We start from the raw sequence: 19,490 nt of genomic DNA, 5'->3' as shown, positions 1-19,490 counted from the left end.
GCCCAATGACCAGCTCCAGTAGAGTCGTGCATTTCTTATTCTCACCACCCCCCCCATCCCTCCCCCTGCTTCTTTCAAGGCTGCTGAGGGCAGGCGGAGGGTGAGATAATGATGGATGTGGCAGCAACTGTGTAGTGTAAGGTACCATTAATAACTGTGGACAGCTGCTCTCTTACAACTTCCCTTCCTCTAGTTCAATTTAAATTCTTCTTTAGACTTGGAGGCCTGACAAACACTCATCATATGATTAATGATGTTTCTTTCCTTTCTGGTTGGAATCAGCACATTGTAACTGCTGGTGATTATATTTACATAGATCATACTAACGTCCACATGCACCTTTATTAAAAGGATAAAATTATACGTATTGCAGAGACAGAGGATGTTAATATTTGGAGAATACCAGTAGGAAAACTCCATCTGCCCAAAAATGATGGCTGCTTACTGTTTTAATGTTTCTGTTAAAGCATAGAGATGAACCTGGCTCAAGTGAGATATTGGGTATCACGAAGACCCATTCTTGCTGCTTGGGAGAGAGGAAGCCCTCAAATCCTTCCCCTAAAAGTTCTCATGGGGAGCAGCCCACAGAGCCTGGCTGTGAGCTGTGAGCTGTGAGCTCTGCACAGACTCATTTATGTCTGCCTTCAACATCAAGTAAATGGAGGTCCAGAACTTCCCAGGCCTGCAGAGAGATGCATCCCACCAGCAGAGGGCTGCAATCATTGTGAATAAAAGCTAAATGTAATCTTAGATAGAGAATAAAGTGAAAATAAATCCTTTGATTGGGCTCTGTCTACAAGTATCCTAAGGCTTGTCTTATTCGTCATCCGTAAATAATCCACGGAAGGCCTGACCTGGAGAATGAAAATATACGCTGCTTTGTGAAAGTTCTAAACACACAGCCCCTGCCACCCAGGTTCAGGCAGAGTGAGCTGCCAAGGCCGTCGGGCATGGTTGTGTCTGCTCCTGATTAATGATTACACCCTGTCTTTTGATGAACCAACTCTACTTAGCATATCAGATTATCTCCCATGGACTAGCCATGGCAGAGCTGGGATGTGACACAAAGGAAAGTGGAGGAAGGACTTTTGTGCAATGTTTCAGCTCAGCACGCTGAGATGGGAACGTGGTCTCCAGGCGTGGTTGGTGAATTTAGGAATGAGCAGTGGGATTACTGAGACATCACAAATGACTGCAATCCCAGGGGACTCCTCCCTGCAACCCTGACCTCCTGTTGAAACTTGCTGAATTTAATACAAGCTAGAGTATAAAAGATCTTGGGGTGGGTAGAGGGAACCTTGACATCAAAGCAAGAAACCATCAAGGAAAAGATCAATAGAGCCGATGATATAGAAAATTTAAATGTCTTAATATACATAAAATTTAAAAGTAGATAAATTAAGAAATAAATATTTGAAACCTATGAGTTAATATCCTTAATTAACTCTTTATGAATCATAAAGATGAATATTCCAAATTGCTTAAAGAACTAAGAAAAGCACATGAACCAGCCACTCATAAAAGAAGAAATTAAATGCTCAGTAAATATAAGAAAATAGGTTTAACTTTACTAAAGGACAATTTTTAAAAATTGAGACCTTGTATTTTAGATGTTAAATAGATGGAGCCTGAAAAGATTGAAAATACTGTACTAAATGTTAACCAAAGTGTGAAGCAATGAGCTCTTTCATTTCTTTCACAGGAATGTAAATTGGTACAATCTTTGTGGAAGGAAATATGATTAAAATGTTTAATGTCCTTAACCCTTGATACAGAAGTTTCTTTTCTGTAAATTTATTGTAAGGAAATAATGGGCAAATAGTCATGTTTATGAAAGTTCTTCCTAGCACTACTAGAAATAGTTTAAACTGGGCGTAGTGGCTCATACCTGTAATCCTAGCACTTTGGGAGGCCGAGGCGAGCGGATTGCCTGAGCTGAGGATTTCGAGACCAGCCTGGGCAACACAGTGAAACCTCGACTCTACTAAAATACAAAAAGTTAGCCAGGCATGGCGGCATGCGCTTGTAGTCCCAGCTACTCGGGAGGCTGAGGCTGGAGAATTTCTTGAACCCAGGAGGCGGAGGTTGCAGTGAGCCGAGATGGCGCCACTGCCCTCCAGCCTGGAAGACAGAGCAACACTCTGTCTAAATAAATAAATAAATAGTTTTAAAAATAGTAAAAACAATGGAAAATTGCTTAAATTCATGGTATATCTAACCATATGACTATTTTTTAATGTGTGCAACATATTATTAAATACAAAGAGCAAGATACAACAGAGTTTATACATTAGGACCCCATCTTTTTAAATTAATAGACTTTATTTTTTAGAGCAGTTTAGGTTTACAGAAAAAGAGCAGAAAGTAACAAGATTCCCATATATCCTTTCTCCCCCCACCACAAGGCAAACACTGTTTCTCCTATTACTAATATATTAACGTCTTGCATTAGTGTGATACATATGTTACAAGTGATGAGCCAATACAGTTACATTATTATTCACTGACATCCACAGTTTACATTAGGGCTCACTCTTGGGTGTTTGTCTATTCTATGGTTTTAAAAAGGTAATAAGACGTATCCACCACCACAGTATCTTGTAGAAGAGTTTCACTGTCTAAAAATCACCTGTGCTCTACCTACTATTGCTCTCTTCCACTCACCCCTTCCCCAAGCCCATGGCAAACACTGATCTTTTTACTGACTCCACAGTTTTGCTTTAGCAGAATGTCATAGAGTTGGAATCACATTATGTAGCCTTTTCAGATTGGCTTCTTTCTCTCAGCAATACACACTTAAGGTTCCTTCATTTCTTTTCATGACTTGTAGCTCATTTCTTTTTATCACCAAGTAATATTCCATTGTCTGAATGTACCACAGGTTGTTTATCCATTCACCCACTCAAGGACATCTTGGTAGATTTCTAGTTCATGTAATCATGAATAAAGCTGCTATAAACATTTCTGTAGAGATTTTTGTTAGACATAAGTGCTCATGTCCTTTGAATAAATACCAAGGAGCACGAGTGCAGGATCATATGGTAAGATAATATTTAGTTTTGTAATATACTGCCAAACTGTCTTCCAAAGTGGCTGCACCATTTTGCTTTTCTACCAGCAATGAATGAGTTCCTGTTGCTCACATCCTCACCAGCATTTGGTGTCAGGATGTGGAGCAACAGGAACTCTCATTCATTGCTGGTGACGATGCAATGAGATGCCACTACACATGAAAATCCAGGATGAATTTTGGCCATCCTAACAGGTGTGTACTGGTATCTCATTGTTGTGGGGTTTGTTTGTTTGTTTTAGAGAGAGTCTTGCTTTGTCACCCAGACTGGAGTGCAGTGGTGTGATCTTGGCTCACTGCAACCTCCACTGCCCAGGTTCAAATGATTCTCATGCCTCAGCCTCCTGAGTAGCTGGGATTACAGGCATGTGTCACAATGCCTGGCTATTTCTTTTCTTTTCTTTTTTTTTTTTTTTTTTTTGTATTTTCAGTAGAGATAGGGTTTTGCCATATTGGCCAGGCTGGTCTCAAACTCCTGGCCTCGGATGATCCGCCTACCTCGCCTCCCAAAGTTCTGGGATTACAGGCATAAGCTACCGTGCCCGTTCTGATTGTTGTTTTAATTTGCAATTCCCTGATGATGTATGATGTGGAGCACCTTTTCACATGCTTATTTGCCATGGGTACATCTTCTTTGGTGAGGTGTCTCTTACTATCTTTGGCCCACTTTTTAATTGGGTTGTTTGTTTTCTTGTTGGTGGGTTTTAAGAGTTCTTTGTATATTTTGGATAACAGTTCTTTACCGTATGTGTGTCTTTTGCAATTTTTTTCCTCCAAGTCTCTGGCTTATCTTTTCATCCTCTTGACTGTCTCTTTCACAGAGCAGAAGTTTTCTACTTTTGAAGTCCAGCTTATCAATTAATCTTTTTCATGGATCATGCTTTTGGTGTTGTATCTAAAAAGTCATCTTCTACGTATATTCCAAAGAGTTTTATAGTTTTCCATTTTCCATTTAGGTCTACAATGTATTATGGGTTAATTTTTCTGAAAGATATGAGGTCTGTGTCTAGATTTATGTTTTTGCATGTGGTTGGCCAGTTGTTCCAGCACCATGTGTTGAAAAGGCTGTATTTTCAACATTGAATTGTCCTTGCTCCTTTATCAAAGATATGTCAACTATATCTGTGTGGGTTCCTTTCTGGGCTCTCCACTCTCTTCCCTTGATCTGTTTATCTACCACACTGTCTTGGCAACTGTACCTCTATAGTAAGTTTTGAAGTCAGATGGTATCTAATTTGTTTTTATCCTTCAATTTCATGTTGCCTATTCTAAATCTCCTTTGCCTCTCCATATAAACTTTAGATTCAGTTTGTTGATATCTACTAACAACTTGCTGGCATTTTGATTGTATCTAATGTGTAGATCAAACCAGGAAGATCTTGACAATCTATCTATGAACATGGAAAATCTTTCCATACATATATATATTGTTAGATTTATACCTAAGTATTTTTGGTACATAATAGTATGTTTTTAATGTAAATTCTAATTGTTCATTGCTGATATATACAAAAGCAACTGACTTTTGCATAATAATCTTATATCCTACAATCTTGATATAATCATTTAATAGTTCCAGGAGATTTTAATGTTGATGATTCTTTGGGATTTATTACATATACAATTTTATATATGTGTGTGTGTGTATGTATCTTATATATATAATACATGTATATGTATATATATTATATATGTATATATGCTAATATATATAACTACACATACAAGTATATATATAATCTTTTTTCACTCTGTCACCCAGGCTGACAATCACAGCTCACTGCAACCTCTGTCTCCCAGATTCAAGCAATCCTCCCACCTCAGCCTCCTTTGCAGCTGGGACTACAGGTACATACATGCCCCCCAACCCAGCTAATTTTTTGTATTTTTTTTGTAGAGATGAGATTTCGCCACATTGCCCAGGCTGGTCTCAAACTCCTTGACTCAAGCTATCCACCTGCCTCAGCCTCTGGGATTACAGGCATGAGCCACTGCACCAAGCCTTTCCATATATTTAGATCTTCTTTGATTTTGTGCACAGGGAATTGTAGGTTTCCTCACATAGATTTTATACATATTCTGTTAGATTTATATCTATTTTTTTGGTATTAACATAAACAATAGTACGTTTTTAATGTAAATTCTAATTGTTCATTGCTGGTATATAGAAAACCAATTGACTTTTGTATAATAACCTTATATCCTACAATCTTGATATAATCATTTAATAGTTCCAGGAGTTTTCACTGTAGTTGATTCTTTGGGATTTATTACATAGACAGTGATGTCATATGCAAACAAAGTTTTATTTCTTCCTTCTCAATCTATATACCTTTTTTTTTCTTTTCTTGCTTCTTGTATTACCTAGGATTTCAGTGCAATGTTAAATAGAATTGCTAAGAAGGGAAATCATTGGCCTTTTCCTATTGTTAGCAGGAAAATTTATGGCTTCTCACCTTAGATATGATGTTAGTCATTTGTGTAGATCTTTATCAAGTTGAGAAAGTTCCCTTATATACTGAGTTTTCCAAGAGTACTTACACTAACAGATGTTGAATTTTGTCGATATTTTTACTGCATCTACTGGTATAATCATGTGATTTTTTTTTCTTCTTTAGCCTGCTGATGTGATTGTACTGATTGATTTTGAATGTTGAACTACTCTTGTAAACCTGGAATAAATCCCACTGGTTCTAATGTAGAAACTCTTTGTATATATTGTTACATTTTATTTGTTAATATTTTGAAGAATTTTTACATTTATATTCATTACAGATGCTGGTCTATGGATTCTTTTCTTGTAATGCCTTGTCTGGTTTTGGTATTAGGGTAATTTTGGCCTCATAGAATGAGTTAGGAGGTTCCCCACTGCTTCTGTTTTCTGGAAGAGATTATAGAGAATTTGTATAATTTACTCCTTAATTATTTGGTTGATCAAGATGGATAAAAGACTTAAATGTAAAATCCAAAACTATAAAACCCTGGAAGACAACCTAGACAACACCATTCTGGACATAGGAACCGGCAAAGATTTCATGACAAAGATGCCAAAAGCAAACACAACAAAAGCAAAAATTGATATATGAGATGGAATTAAACTTAAGAGCTTCTGCAGAGCAAAAGAAACTATCAACAGAGTAAACAGAAAACTTACAGAATGGGAAAAAATATTTGCAAACTATGCATCTGGCAAAGCTCTCATATAGAGCATCTATAAAGAACTTAAACAAATTCACAAGAAAAAAAAACAAACAACCCCATTAAAAAGTGAGCAAAGGACATGTACAGACACTTTTCAAAAGAAGACATACATGTAGCCAACAAGCATATGAAAAAAAGCTCAGTATCTCTGATCACTAGAGAAATGCAAATTAAAACCACAGTGAGATACCATCTCACATCAGTCAGAACAGCTATTATTAAAAAGCTAAAAAATGGCTGGGCACAGTAGCTCATTCCTGTAATCTTAGCACTTTGGGAAGCCAAGGTGGGTGGGTCACGAGGTTAGGAGTTTAAGACCAGCCTGGCCAAGATGGTGAAACCCCGTCTCTACGAAAAATACAAAAATTAGCTGGGCGTGGTGGCAGGCATCTGTAATCCCAGCTATTCGCAGGCTGAGGCAGAGAATTGCTTGAACCCAGGAAGCAGAGGTTGCAGATCATGCCACTGCACTCCAGTATGGTTTACAGAGTGAGACTCTGTCTCAAAAAAAAAAAAAAAAAAACAAAAAAGGGGGGAAAAATAACAGGTACTGATGAGGTTGCAGAGAAAATGGAACACTTACGCACTGTTGGTGGGAGTATAAATTAGTTTAATCATTGTAGAAAGTAGTGTGGTAATTCCTCAAAGAACTAAAAATAGAACTACCATTCAACCCAGCAATCCAATTACTGGGTATATACCCAAAGGAATATAAATTGTTCTACCATAAAGACACATGCATGTGTATATTCGTTGCAGCACTATTCAAAATAGCAAAGACCTAGAATCAACCTAAATGACCACTGTAGATTGGATAAAGACAATGTGGTATATATATACCGTGGAATATTATGCAATCATAAAAAAGAATGAGATCATGTCCTTTGCAGGAACATAGATGGAGCTGGAAGCCATCATCCTCAGCAAACTAATACAGGAACAGAAAATCAAATATTGCATATTCTCACATACAAGAGGGAGCTAAGTGATGAAAACACATGGACACAAAGAGGGGAACCACAGACACTGTAGCCTACTTGAGGATGGAGGGCGGGAGGAGGGGAGAGGATCAGAATAAAATAAGTATTGGGTACTAGGCTTAGTACCTGGGTGATGAAACAATCTGTACAATAAACCCCCCATGACATAAGTTTACCTATATAACAAACCTGGACATGTACCCCTGAACCTAAAATAAAAGTCTAAAAAACCATTTGATTGAATTCACCAGTGAATGCATCTGGGCCTGGTGCTTTCTGTTTTGGAACGTTATTTTCAATTCTATTTCTTTAATAGCAATAGGTCTATTCCGATTATCTATTTCTTCTTGTGTGAGTTTAGGTAGATTGTGTCTTTCAAAGAATTGGCCCATATCATTTACATTATCAAATTTGTGGACATAGAGTTGTTCATAATCTTCCTTTATTACCCTTTTAATGTCCGTGGGATCAGCAGTGATGGCCTGTCTTTCATTTCTAATATTAGTAACTTGCATCTTCTCTCTTATTTTCTTAGCCTAGATAGAGTTATATCAAATGCTATGGGTTGAATGTTTGTCCCTTCAAAACTGACATTAAAACTTCATCCCCAGTGCAGCACTGTTGAGAGGTAGACTCTTTGGGAGGTCACTGGGTCATGAGGGCTCTGCACTCATGAATGGATTAATTCATTCACAGATTAATCAATTAATGGGTTATTGAGGAAGTGGGCTACTTATCACAAGAGTGGGTCTGTTATAAAAGCCAGTTTGGCAGTCTCTCATAAGTGCTCTCACATGTGATGCCCTGCACCTCCTCAGGACTCTGCAGAGAAGAGTGTCCACCAGCCAGAAGGCCCTCACCAGACACAGCACATGGAGCTTGGACTTCCCAGCCTCCAGACCTGTAGGAAATAACTTCCCTTTCTTTATAAATTACCCAGTCTCAGGTATTCGTTTATAGCAACAGTAAATGGACTGAGACATCAATTGTACTGATCTTTCCAAAGAATCAGCTTTTAGTTTTATTTTCTCTTTTGATGTCCTGTTTCCAATGCCATTGATTTCTGCTCTAATTACTATTATTTCTTTTCTTCTATTTACTTTGAATTTAATTTGCTCTTCCTTGTCTAGTCTCCCAAAGTGGAAGTTTAGATTATTGGTATTAGATATTTCTTCTTTTCTAATATATGCATTTAATGGTATAAATCTCTCATTAAGCACTGCTTTTGCTGCAGCCCACAAACTTTGATAAGTTGTATTTTTATTTTCTCATAGTTAAAAAATATTTTTAAAGTTTCTCTTGAGATTTCTTCCTTGACCCATGTAATATTCAAGCATATATTGTTTAGGCTGTGTGCAGTGGCTCACATCTGTAATCCCAATGTTTTGGGAGGCTGAGACAGGAGGATTGCTTGAGCCCAAGTGTTTAAGACCAGCATTGGCAACATAGTGAGACCCCCATCTCTACAAAAAATTTAAAAATTAGCCAGGCATGGTAGCATGCATCTGTAGTCCCAGCTACTCGGAGACTGAGGCAGGAAAATTGCTTGAGCCCAGTTCAAGGATGCAGTAAACTATGATTATGCCACTACACTCTAACCTAGGAGACAGAGCAAGATCTCATTTCTAAAAATAAAATACAATAAAAGTATATTCTTAAAGTATTTGGGGATTTTCCAGCTATATTCCTGTTTTTTTGATTTCTAGTTTAAGTTCATTGTGGTTCGAGAGCTTACTTTGTATGATTTCTATTCTTTAAAATGTGTTAAGGGTGTGTTTTACGGCCTGGAATGGTGAATGTTCCATGTCCCATATGAGTTTGAGAAGAATGTGAATTCTGCTGTTGTTGGGTGATGTATTATATAAATTTCAGTTAGATCCATTTAGCTGATAGTGTTATTTGGTTCTACTATGTCCTTACTGATTTTCTGTCTGCTGGATCTGTCAGCTACTGACAGAGGGGTGTTGAAGTCTACAACTATAGTAGCAGATTTATTTATATCTCCTTGAAGTTCTATCAGTTTTTGCCTCATATATTTTGATGCTCTGCTGTTAGGCACATATACAGTAAGGATTGCTATATCTTCTTGGAGAATTGACTTCTTTATCATTACGTAGTGCCCCTCTTTATCCCGGATAATTTTCCTAGCTCTGAAGTCTACTTTGTCATAAATTAATATAGCTATTCTAACTTTCCTTTGATTTGTGTTAGCATGGTGTGATGGTAGATTGGCGCTGCCAACTTGACTGGATTAAAAGATACCCAGATAGCTAGTAAAGGATCAATTATTCTCAGTGCTTCAGTAGGCACTGAAACCATCCCTCTTCTGCTGAAAGGGTTTGGCTTTTGATTAGAGTAATTGGGTTGCCCCAGGTATGTCTACGAGGGTGTATCTGGAGGAGATTAGTGTGTGAGTCAGTGGACAAAGTGGGGAAGATCCAGATGTAATGTGAGTGGGCACCATCCAATTGATTGGGGGCCTGGATGGAAGGCAGAGGAAGGGTAAACTCTCTCACTTCCAGAGTCAAGATGCCCATTTTCTCCTGCCCTTGGGTGTCAGAACTTTGGGTTCTCCAGCTCTTGTGCTCTGGGACTTACACCATATCCCCTCTCCCCACTAGCTCTCAGGCCTTTGGCTCACACTGAGAGTTATACCATAGGCATCCTTGCATCTGAGGCCTTCAAACTTGCACTGAGCCAGCTACCAGCTTCCCTGGTTCTCCAGCTTGCAGACAGTCTATCATGGGAATTCTCAGCCTTCATAACAGAGTAAGCCAATTCCTCTAATAAGCCACTTGTCATCTATCTATCTATCTATCTATCTATCTGTCTATCTATCTATCTATTTATCTATCTATCTATCTCCCATCAGTCTGCTTTTCTGGAGAACCCTGACTAAAAGACATGACATATCTTTCTCCATCCTTTTACTTTTAATCTATCTGTATTTTTATATTTAGGATGAGTTTCTTGTACACAGCATATAGTTACTTCTATTTTGCTTTAATCCACTCTGATAATCTCTATCTTTTAACTGGTATATTTATGATTAAGATTTAAGTGATTATTGATAGTTGGATTAATATCTTCTATGCTTGTTACTATTTTATATTTTTGTCCTTGTTCTTTGTTTCTTTTTTGTCTTTCACTCTTTTTCTGCCTTCTGTCTTTTTAATTGATTACTTTATGTAACTCCATTTTCTCACCTCTCAAAAAATCAATTATGTCCCTTTTTAGCTTTTTCTGGTCATTGCCCTTGAGTTTGCAGTATACATTTACAACCAATCCAAGTCCATGTTCAAATTATACTATACCACTTCATCACAGCTGATGCACATACCTTAGAGCAGACTATTCCCAATGCTCCCACCCCTTGTATTGTTACTTTCCCTTATTTAATTATTTAATTTATCCATAAGCTGTAACTACCAAATACATTATTATTGCTTCTGTTGTTATTTTGGACCAACAGTTATCTGTTGGATCAATCAGGAGTTAAAAAAAGACTTTATTTACTTTATTTTAGCTTCATTTATTTCTCTCTAATACTCTTCCTTTCTTTAAGTAGATCCAAGTCTCTTCTTATGTCATTTTCCTTCTCTCTGAAGCATTTCTTTTAACATTTATTGCAGTGTCACTGGTGACAAATTCCCTCAACATTTATTTGTCTGGGAAAGTCTTTATTTATCATTCAGTTTTGAAGGACAATCTTGCTGGATACAAAATTCTAGGTTGGTGGTTTTTTTCTTTCAACTTCTTTCACTTCACTCTCTTCTTGCTTGTATGGGTCTCAAGAGAAATCCAGTATGATACTATCCTTGCTCCTCTCTCTATAAAGTGCTTTTTATTTCTGACTTCTTTCAAGGTTTTCTTGCTGTCTTTGATTTTCTGCAGCTTGAATGTGATATGCCCAGGGATAGATTTTGTAGTACTGATCCTGCTTGGTGTTCTCTGAGCTTCCTGTACCTGTGGTATGCTGTCTATTATTAATTTTGAGAAATTCTCAGTCTTTATGGCTTCCAGTATGTCCCCTGTCCCTTTCTCTCTTTCTGCTCCCTCTAATATCACCTTTATACATATGTTAAATCTTTGATAATTTTCCTGTATTTCTTGGATATCATGTTCTGTCATTTTCGTTGTTTTCTCTCTCTGCATTTCCATTTTGGAAGTTTCTGCCGACATTTCTTCAAGCTCCCTGATTCTTTCTTTGGCTGTGTCCTGCCTCTTGATCAATCAAATAAAAGGCATTCTTCATTTCTAGTATAGTGTTCTCTTTATTTCTAGCATATCCTTTTGATGATGTGATGATTATCATTATTATTATTATTTTGAGACAGAGTCTCGCTCTGTCACCCAGGCTGGAGTGCTGTGGTGTGATCTCGGCTCACTGCAGCCTCTGCCTCCCAAGTTCAAGTGACTTTCCTGCCTCAGCCTCCCAAGTAGCTGGGATTATAGGCACCTGCCACCACCCCTAGCTAATTTTTGTATTTTTAGTAGGGACGGGGCTTCCCCATGTTGGTCAGGCTGGTCTCAAACTCCTGACCTCAAATGATCTGCCCACCTCAGCCTCCCAAAGTGCTGGGATTATAGGCATGAATCACTGCACCCGGCCTATTTTTTGTTTGGTTTTGTTTATGAGATGAGGTCTCACTCTGTCACCCAGGTTGGAGTGCAATGGCACAATCACAGCTCACTGCAGCCTCGACCACCAGGCTCAAGTGATTCTCCTGCTTCAGCCTCCCATGTAGCTGGGACCACAGGCATGCACCACCATGTCTGGTGATTTTTTTTTTTTAAGAGAGGAAGTCTCACTATAGCGCTTAGGCTGGTCTTGAACTCCTGAACTCAAACAATGTTCCTGCCTCAGACTCCCAAAGTGCTGGGATTACAGGCATAAGCCACTACACATGGCCTGATTATTATTATTATTATTACTGTTAGGAGTTTAGGAGTAGAGGTTTAATAGGTAAAAGAAAGAGAAAGGAAAACAGCTCTCTCTCTCTAGTGTGAGAGAGGGGACTTCTGAGAGGAAAAGGCCTTGATTATTGTTTTTTAATCCACACAAAGTGTAAGTCATTTATTTCTCTTCTAGCCCTGGGCTCAGTACATAGATGGCTTCTCTTCAGCCTTTGGGTTGACAATTTTCTCCAGGTTGCTTCTGAAATTATGATAAAGCACAGCATAGAAAGCCCTCAGGTCAAGCACAGTGTCCCCGATCTCCCCACAGGGTACCTCATCTTGCCTGTGCACCAAGGCCTGGTAATAATCCATTACATGAATTTCCTGGGAGGCCTTGGCCACAGCATCTCCGTGTTCTGAGAAGTACTTAGACGTGGCTGTCTGGAAGGTTTCCACTTTGGTCGTGACTGCATTCATCCTCTCCAGCGTCTTCTCCTGGAGTGATACCCCAAAATAATGTCCATCCTCAATCTTGGGGATCAGATGCTGGATCTGTGTGATCACCAGAATGCATTTCTCTTTGAGAGTCCAGACTTCCGTCTTAACCAGGGAAACAGGAACAGGACCTTCTCATGCCAGGGGAGACTTCTTTCTTTGCCTGCTTATCTGTTTCCAACTCATCATTCTTGGATAGAGGGTCTGGGATGGGGATTCCAGTGGTGCTCAGAGGGAGGTCAGATCAGCCACATTGAGGGAGTCCTCTTGCAAGAGCTGATTCAGATACGATTTTCTGTGGCAAGAATCTGTAGGGGAATTCCTCAGTCTCCTGGAAAAGATTTTGCCTGAAGACCTCCGCCTGCTTTCAGGCATCCCCACTCAGGTGCACTCCACAAGGCTTGGCCATGCTGCTCCAGGTGCTAGATCTCTGGTCTCCTGGCTAGTCCTGATTCTTTATTAAAGTTACCATCTCTCTGCTTATATTATGCATCTGTTCTTGCATGTTTTTCACTTTTTCCATTAGAGGCCTCAACACATTAACCACAGTTATTTTAAATTCCCTGTCAGGCTATCCAAAATCTCTACAATATCTGGGTCTGGTTATGATGCTTGTTCTGTCTCCTCAGATTGTTTTTCGTCTTTCAATTTGCCCTGTCATTTTTTGTTGAAGGACAGATACAATGTACTGAGTAAAAGGAATCTGGTTCTTGCTACTGCAGTGGGCTTCTGCTCCAGTAAGCTTTTTTTTTTTCCAGTCAGGGTCTCTCTCTGTCACCCAGGCTGGAGTGCAGTGGCACAATCTTGGCTCACTGCAACCTCCACCTCCTGGGTTCAAGCAGTTATCTTGCCTCAGCCACCCGAGTAGCTGGGATTACAGGTGTGTGCCACCACACCCGGCTAACTTTTGCATTTTTAGTAGAGACGGGATTTCGCCATGTTGCCCAGGCTGGCCTCCAACTCCTTGGCTCAAGCAATCCACCCACCTCGACCTCCCAAAGTTCTGGCATTACAGGCATGAGTCACCGCTCCTGGCCTCCAGTAAGCTTTGATTCTGTGTATTAACTTCTCTCGCCAATTGTAGGTGAAGTGTCTTGCCTTGTGACCTCAATCATCTGACTGATAAAGAGTTGTTGATTTTTGGTTTCTGCAGGATTTTTCTTGTTGTGAGAATAGAAGTCATAACTCACAAGTACCTAGCACCTCAAATAAGAAACTAAAAGTCTTCTCACTGAATCCCAATTATGTAACATTTATGTTACATACAATTATGTGTATATACACATAATAAATGTAAATGTGTCTAATTTATTTTTAAAAGACTCTATAAAGATATACACCAAAATGCTAATATTTTTTATATCTGTTGAGCAGATGGTGTAATCTACATAGGTCTAAAAGAATCAACAAAAAACTGGAACTGATAAGCAGTTGTAGCAAAGTTGCAAGATACAAGTTTAATATATAAAAGTCCATTGCTTTCCTGTATACCAACAATGAATAAGTGGGATTTATAATTAAAAACACAATACAATTTACATGAGCAACCACGAAATGATATCTTTAGGTATAAGCCTAACACACACATCCAAGATCTGTATAAGGAAGCCTATAATTTTTTGATGAACAAAATCAAAGAAGAACTAAATAAATGAAGAAATATTCCCATGTTCGTTGATTGGAAGACAATATTGTCAAGATACCAGTTCTTCCCAACTGGATCTATACATTCAACACAATCAAAATCCCAGTCAAAATGCCAGCAAATTGTTTGTGGATTTCAACAAATGAAATCTAAAGTTTATATGAAAAGTCAAAAGACCCAGAATAGGCAACATGAAATTGAAGGAGTAGAACTAGTCAGATACTTCCTGACTTCAAGACTTACTATAAAGGTATGGTTGTCAAGACAAACAGACCAAGGGAAGAAAGCAGAGAGCCCAGAGACACACGTAAATACAGTCAACTTATCTTTGATAAAGGAGCAGGGAAATTCAATGTTGAGAATTTTTTTTTTTTTTTTGAGACAGAGTCTCACTGTCGCTCAGGCTGAAGTACAGTAGCATGAACTCAGCTCACTGCAACCTACGCTTCCTGGGTTCAAGCGATTCTCCTGCCTCAGCCTCCCGCGTAGCTGGGATTACAGGTGCATGCCACCACGCCCAGCTAATTTTTTGTATTTTTAGTAGAGATGGGGTTTCACCATGTTGGCCAGCACAGTCTTGAACTCCTGACCATGTTAACCAGGCTAGTCTAGAGCTCCTGACCTCAAGTGATCTGCCCACCTGCTTGCCGAAGTACTGAGCTTACAGGCGTGAGCCACTGCGCCTTGCTAAGACACTTTTTAAATTCCCTTTTGATATCTTCTTTGAGCCAATGGTTGTTCTGGAGTGTGTTTTGTTTCCACATATTTGTGAATGTTCCCATTTTCTTGCTGTTATAGATTAGTAGTTACATTTCACTGTGGTTGAAAAAGGTACTTAGAATCATTTTGAATGTCTTAAATTTGTTAAGACTCATTTTGTGGCCTAATATGTGATCTATCCCAGAGAACGTTTTGTGTGTGCCTGAGAAAAGCGTGCATACTTCTGCTGTTGGATAAGAAGTTCTGCATGTGGTGGTTAGGTCCATCTGTTCCATAGTGTTGTTCAAGTCAGCTGTTTCTTTATTGATTTTCTGTCTGGATGTTCTATCCCTTATCCTAAGTGAGGTATTGAAGTCCCCTACTATTAATGTATTGCTGTCAGTTCCTATCCTCAGATCTGTCAATATTTGCTTAATATATTCAGGTGCTCTGATGTTGGGTGTGTACACGATTGTTATATTTTCCTGTAGAACTGACCTTTTTATCATTATAAAATGATCTTCCTTGTGTCTACAGACAGTTTTAGACCTAAAGTCTATTTTGTCTGATATCAGTATAGCCACCTCTGGTTTCTTTTGGTTGCTATTTGTATAAAATATCTTTTTCTATCCCTTTACTGTCAACCTACATGTGTCTTTAATTCTAAAGTGTACCTATTCATTTTGTACACGTCACAGAAGTGTACAATTTTGTACATTTTGTACAATTCACAGAAAAGCTGTCTTCTCAAAAGGACTTTTAGAAGTAAAATGATAACATCACATCTAAGTGACACATGTACTTATATCCATCGGGTTGGTGGTGGAGAGGAACTGGAAGAAATGAAGGACTTTAGACCAGAACAATATAGAAGATACTTTCAGATATAACCATTGTTACATGTGTGTAGCTTATTCAATACTACTGTGTATATAGAAGACAAACTTAAGTCTTTATTTGAAACATCTAGTCCATCTAGGTGTTTAGAAATGCACAAAGTATATTAAATGTAGAGGTAATAAAGAACACATTGTGTAAATATCCTTTTGTAAAATTCATAAGAAATATTGTCTTTTGGAAATTGAATGATCACACCACTTCTCTGAGCAGTACACATTACTATATTCATGCTGGTTCAGGAAGAAAAGAGGAGAAGGAATTGCAAAGGGTTTGATACCAGTGTGTGTATGGTGAGGCACAATTGGCCACTGTCCCTTATGTCCGCGCATTGTCTTTTACTTGACTGTGTTTATACCATACATAAAAGACAAGCAAGTCCTGATTTATAACATCTAGTCCTTCTAGATGTTAAAGAGGTCGCCAGCGTATGAGAAAAGGAGGGTTAGTAAACTAATACGTTGAGTCTATTTTGTGTTAAAATTCATAGAAAAGACTGTTCGTAACCCTTATGGAAGTGAAATTGTGAAAATCCCTGCTAAGAACTATAGATGCTTATATCTGCCCATTGGGTTGACAGAAGTAGGAAGCAAAAGGGTTCTAGTCTAGAATGTTCCTATTTAAAAGATACTTTCAGGCTGGGTACAGGGGCTCATGCCTGTAATCCCAGCACTTTGGAAGGCCAAGACAGGTGGATCACCTGAGGTCAGGAGTTCAAGACCAGCCCGGCCTGAAATTATCTTTTAAATTGGAACACCCTGAGCAAACAATGTATGATAAAAAGTAGAGCTACTGGCCGGGTGCGGTGGCTCACGCCTGTAATCCCAGCACTTTGGGAGGCCGAGGTGGGCGGATCACCTGAGGTTGGGAGTTGGAGACCAGCCTGACCAAAATGGTGAAACCCTGTCTCTACTAAAAATAAAAATTAGCTGGGCATGGTGGCGCATGCCTGTAATCCCAGCTACTGGAGAGGCTGAGGCATGAGAACCGCTTAAATCCTGGAGGCAGAGGTTGTGGTGAGCCAAGGTCCCACCGTTGCACTCCAGCCTGGGCAACAAGAGCTAAACTCCATCTGAAAAAAAAAAAAGGTACCGCCAGTGAGTTAGCCAATTTGTAAATATCTTATTATAATAGATACAAAAAAAATGCACCTTGGATACAGAATTGTTAACCCCTCCCTGAGCAGTGTATATCAGGACTTGTTAGGCAGGCAGCAGAGGAGCAGAAGGAAGTGTGAAGGGAGAGATGTATGCAGATGTGTTCATATTTACATTTTGACTGTAGCCAATTGATGTATGTGCATCTCTTTGGCTGAACTGCAGGAATAAATTAAGTAATTCAACGGAAATATACCTCCTTGCTAACCATTGAATGGTATAGACCTGATAATGAATTATCTTAGAAACTATACTTGGTGTACTCTGTTGCTTTATGTTTCACTTTAAATTGAACACTACGGAAGCGCAGTATGTTAATCGGAATTCCGCCAGTACCTTTATCTAGAGTAGTGTTGCCATTTTTGTCTTCTATGAAATTTTTGTCCCAAAAGAGGTGGGATTATACTTTTTTCTAACAGATTGAGTCGGTGTCGTGTATTCTTGGTTATCAAAATATTCATATCACTTTGGGATTTTAAATTGGTAAATATTCATGATGTGTGAAAAAGCATGATACATACATACTGTATGCTCTCACTCCAATAAAACTGGATGTTGTGTCTAAACACACACAGGACCTAGAAGGACACAGCAAACTGTAAACTGCCTGTGATTGTGGACAACTTCGTTCTTTGTTTCTTGTGTTTTTCACTTTCCTATAATGCATGTATTAACTTTTTAAAAATAAAAGTTAGGCCCAGTGTGGTAGCTCACTCCTGTAATCCCAACATTTTATGAGGATGAGGCAGAAGGATAACTTGAAGCCAGAGTTTAAAACATGCCTGAGAAACAGAGCGAGACCGCCATCTCTACAAAAAAAAAAAAATTAAAATTATAATAGTTCGGCACAGTGGTACATGCCTGTAGCCCCAAATACTCAGAAGGCAGAGGCAGGAAGCCCAGGAGATTGAGGTTCCAGTGAGCTATGATCACGCCACCACACTCCAGCCTGGGCAACACAGCAAGACTGCCAACTCAGAAAAAAAAAAAAATGTTTTTTTAATAAACGTAATTTTTAAAACCTAGAAACAATAAGTAAAGTGTACCTATTATAGACAGCATATGACTGGATCTTGTTTTTTATTCATTCAGTCACTCTATACCTTTTGTGGGGTTTTTGTTGTTTTGTTTTGTTTTTGAGACAAGGTCACTCAGACTGTCACCCAGACTAGAGTTCGGTGGCGAGCTCACTGCAGCCTCAATCTCCCAGCCTCAAGCGATCCTCCCACCTCAGCCTTCCTAGTAGCTAGGACTGCAGACATGTGCAACCACACCTGATTAATTTTTTAAATTTTTTTGTAGATGTGGGGTTTCCCTATGTTAAAGACATAGTTTGAACCCAGGCTGGTCTCAAATTCCTGGGCTCAAGCAATCTTCCCACCTGGGCCTCCCAAATTGTTGGGATTACAGGCATTAGCCACCACACCCAGCCTCTATATCTTTTGATTGGTGAACTTAATCCATTTACATTTAAGTAATTATTGATGAGGACTTACCATTGCCATTTTTGTTAATTATTTTCTATTTGTCTTGCATCGTTTTGACTCTTGTTTTCTTGCTGTCTTCCTTTGTTGTTTGATGATTTTTGTAGTAATATGCTTTGAATTTTCATCTTTTGTGTATCTGTTACAGGTTTTTTTCTTTGCTATTAGATAAAGGCTTGTGTAAAATATCTTATAGTTTTTAACCTTCTATTTTAAGTTCAATTGCATACAAAAACACTACCATTTTACTCCCCCACACAAGCACTTTGTACTCTTGTAGACAAAGAATGCATCTTTTTATATCATATATCCGTTAGCGACATTTTCTCTATTAACTTTTATATTAGGATTAAAAGTTATTTATACACCATCTTTACAGTGTTACATGAATCTGTCTACGTCTATATATTTACCTTTCCCTGTGTGATTTATGCTTTCATATGCTTGTGTGTGTGTTGCTGTTTAGGATAATTTTATTTCAATTTAAATAAGTTTCTAAAGCATTTTTTTTTTGTTCCAGATAGAAGAAACAAACAGACATGACAAGTAAATGATAAGTAAGTTAGGTCTACTGGTAATGAACTCCCTTCACTTTTGTTTGTTTGAGAAAAACTATCTCTCCATCACTTTTAAAGGATAATTTTACCTGGTATAGTACTCCTGATTGAAAGTTGTGTTTTGGCCGGGCAGGCGCCGTGGCTCACGCCTGTAATCGCAGCACTTTGGGAAGCCGAGGCGGGCAGATCACGAGGTCAGAAGATCGAGACCATCCTGGCTAACACGGTGAAACCCCGTCTGTACTAAAAATGCAAAAAATTAGCCAGGCGTGGTGGCAGGCGCCTGTAGTCCCAGCTACTTGGGAAGCTGAGGCAGGAGAATGGCGTGAACCCGGGAGGCTGAGCTTGCAATGAGCTGAGATCGCGCCACTGCACTCCAGCCTGGGCAACAGAGCGAGACTCTGTC

At 38.9% G+C, this 19,490-nt stretch overlaps 1 protein-coding gene and 1 pseudogene across 1 annotated transcript in view; both read right to left on the bottom strand.

Annotated features, from left to right (window-relative positions):
• Window positions 1–19,490, bottom strand: part of DPYSL2 (dihydropyrimidinase-like 2) — a 160,451-nt gene that overhangs the window by 109,053 nt on the left and 31,908 nt on the right. The gene's annotated exons all lie outside the window — the stretch shown is intronic.
• Window positions 12,197–13,054, bottom strand: LOC105542338 (annotated as a pseudogene).

This window comes from Mandrillus leucophaeus, unplaced genomic scaffold (genome assembly GCF_000951045.1).
Source record: "Mandrillus leucophaeus isolate KB7577 unplaced genomic scaffold, Mleu.le_1.0 Scaffold256, whole genome shotgun sequence".
Taxonomy (NCBI): domain Eukaryota; kingdom Metazoa; phylum Chordata; class Mammalia; order Primates; family Cercopithecidae; genus Mandrillus; species Mandrillus leucophaeus.
Note: the sequence above shows the minus strand (reverse complement) of the source record. Positions and strands in the feature narration are given on the sequence as shown.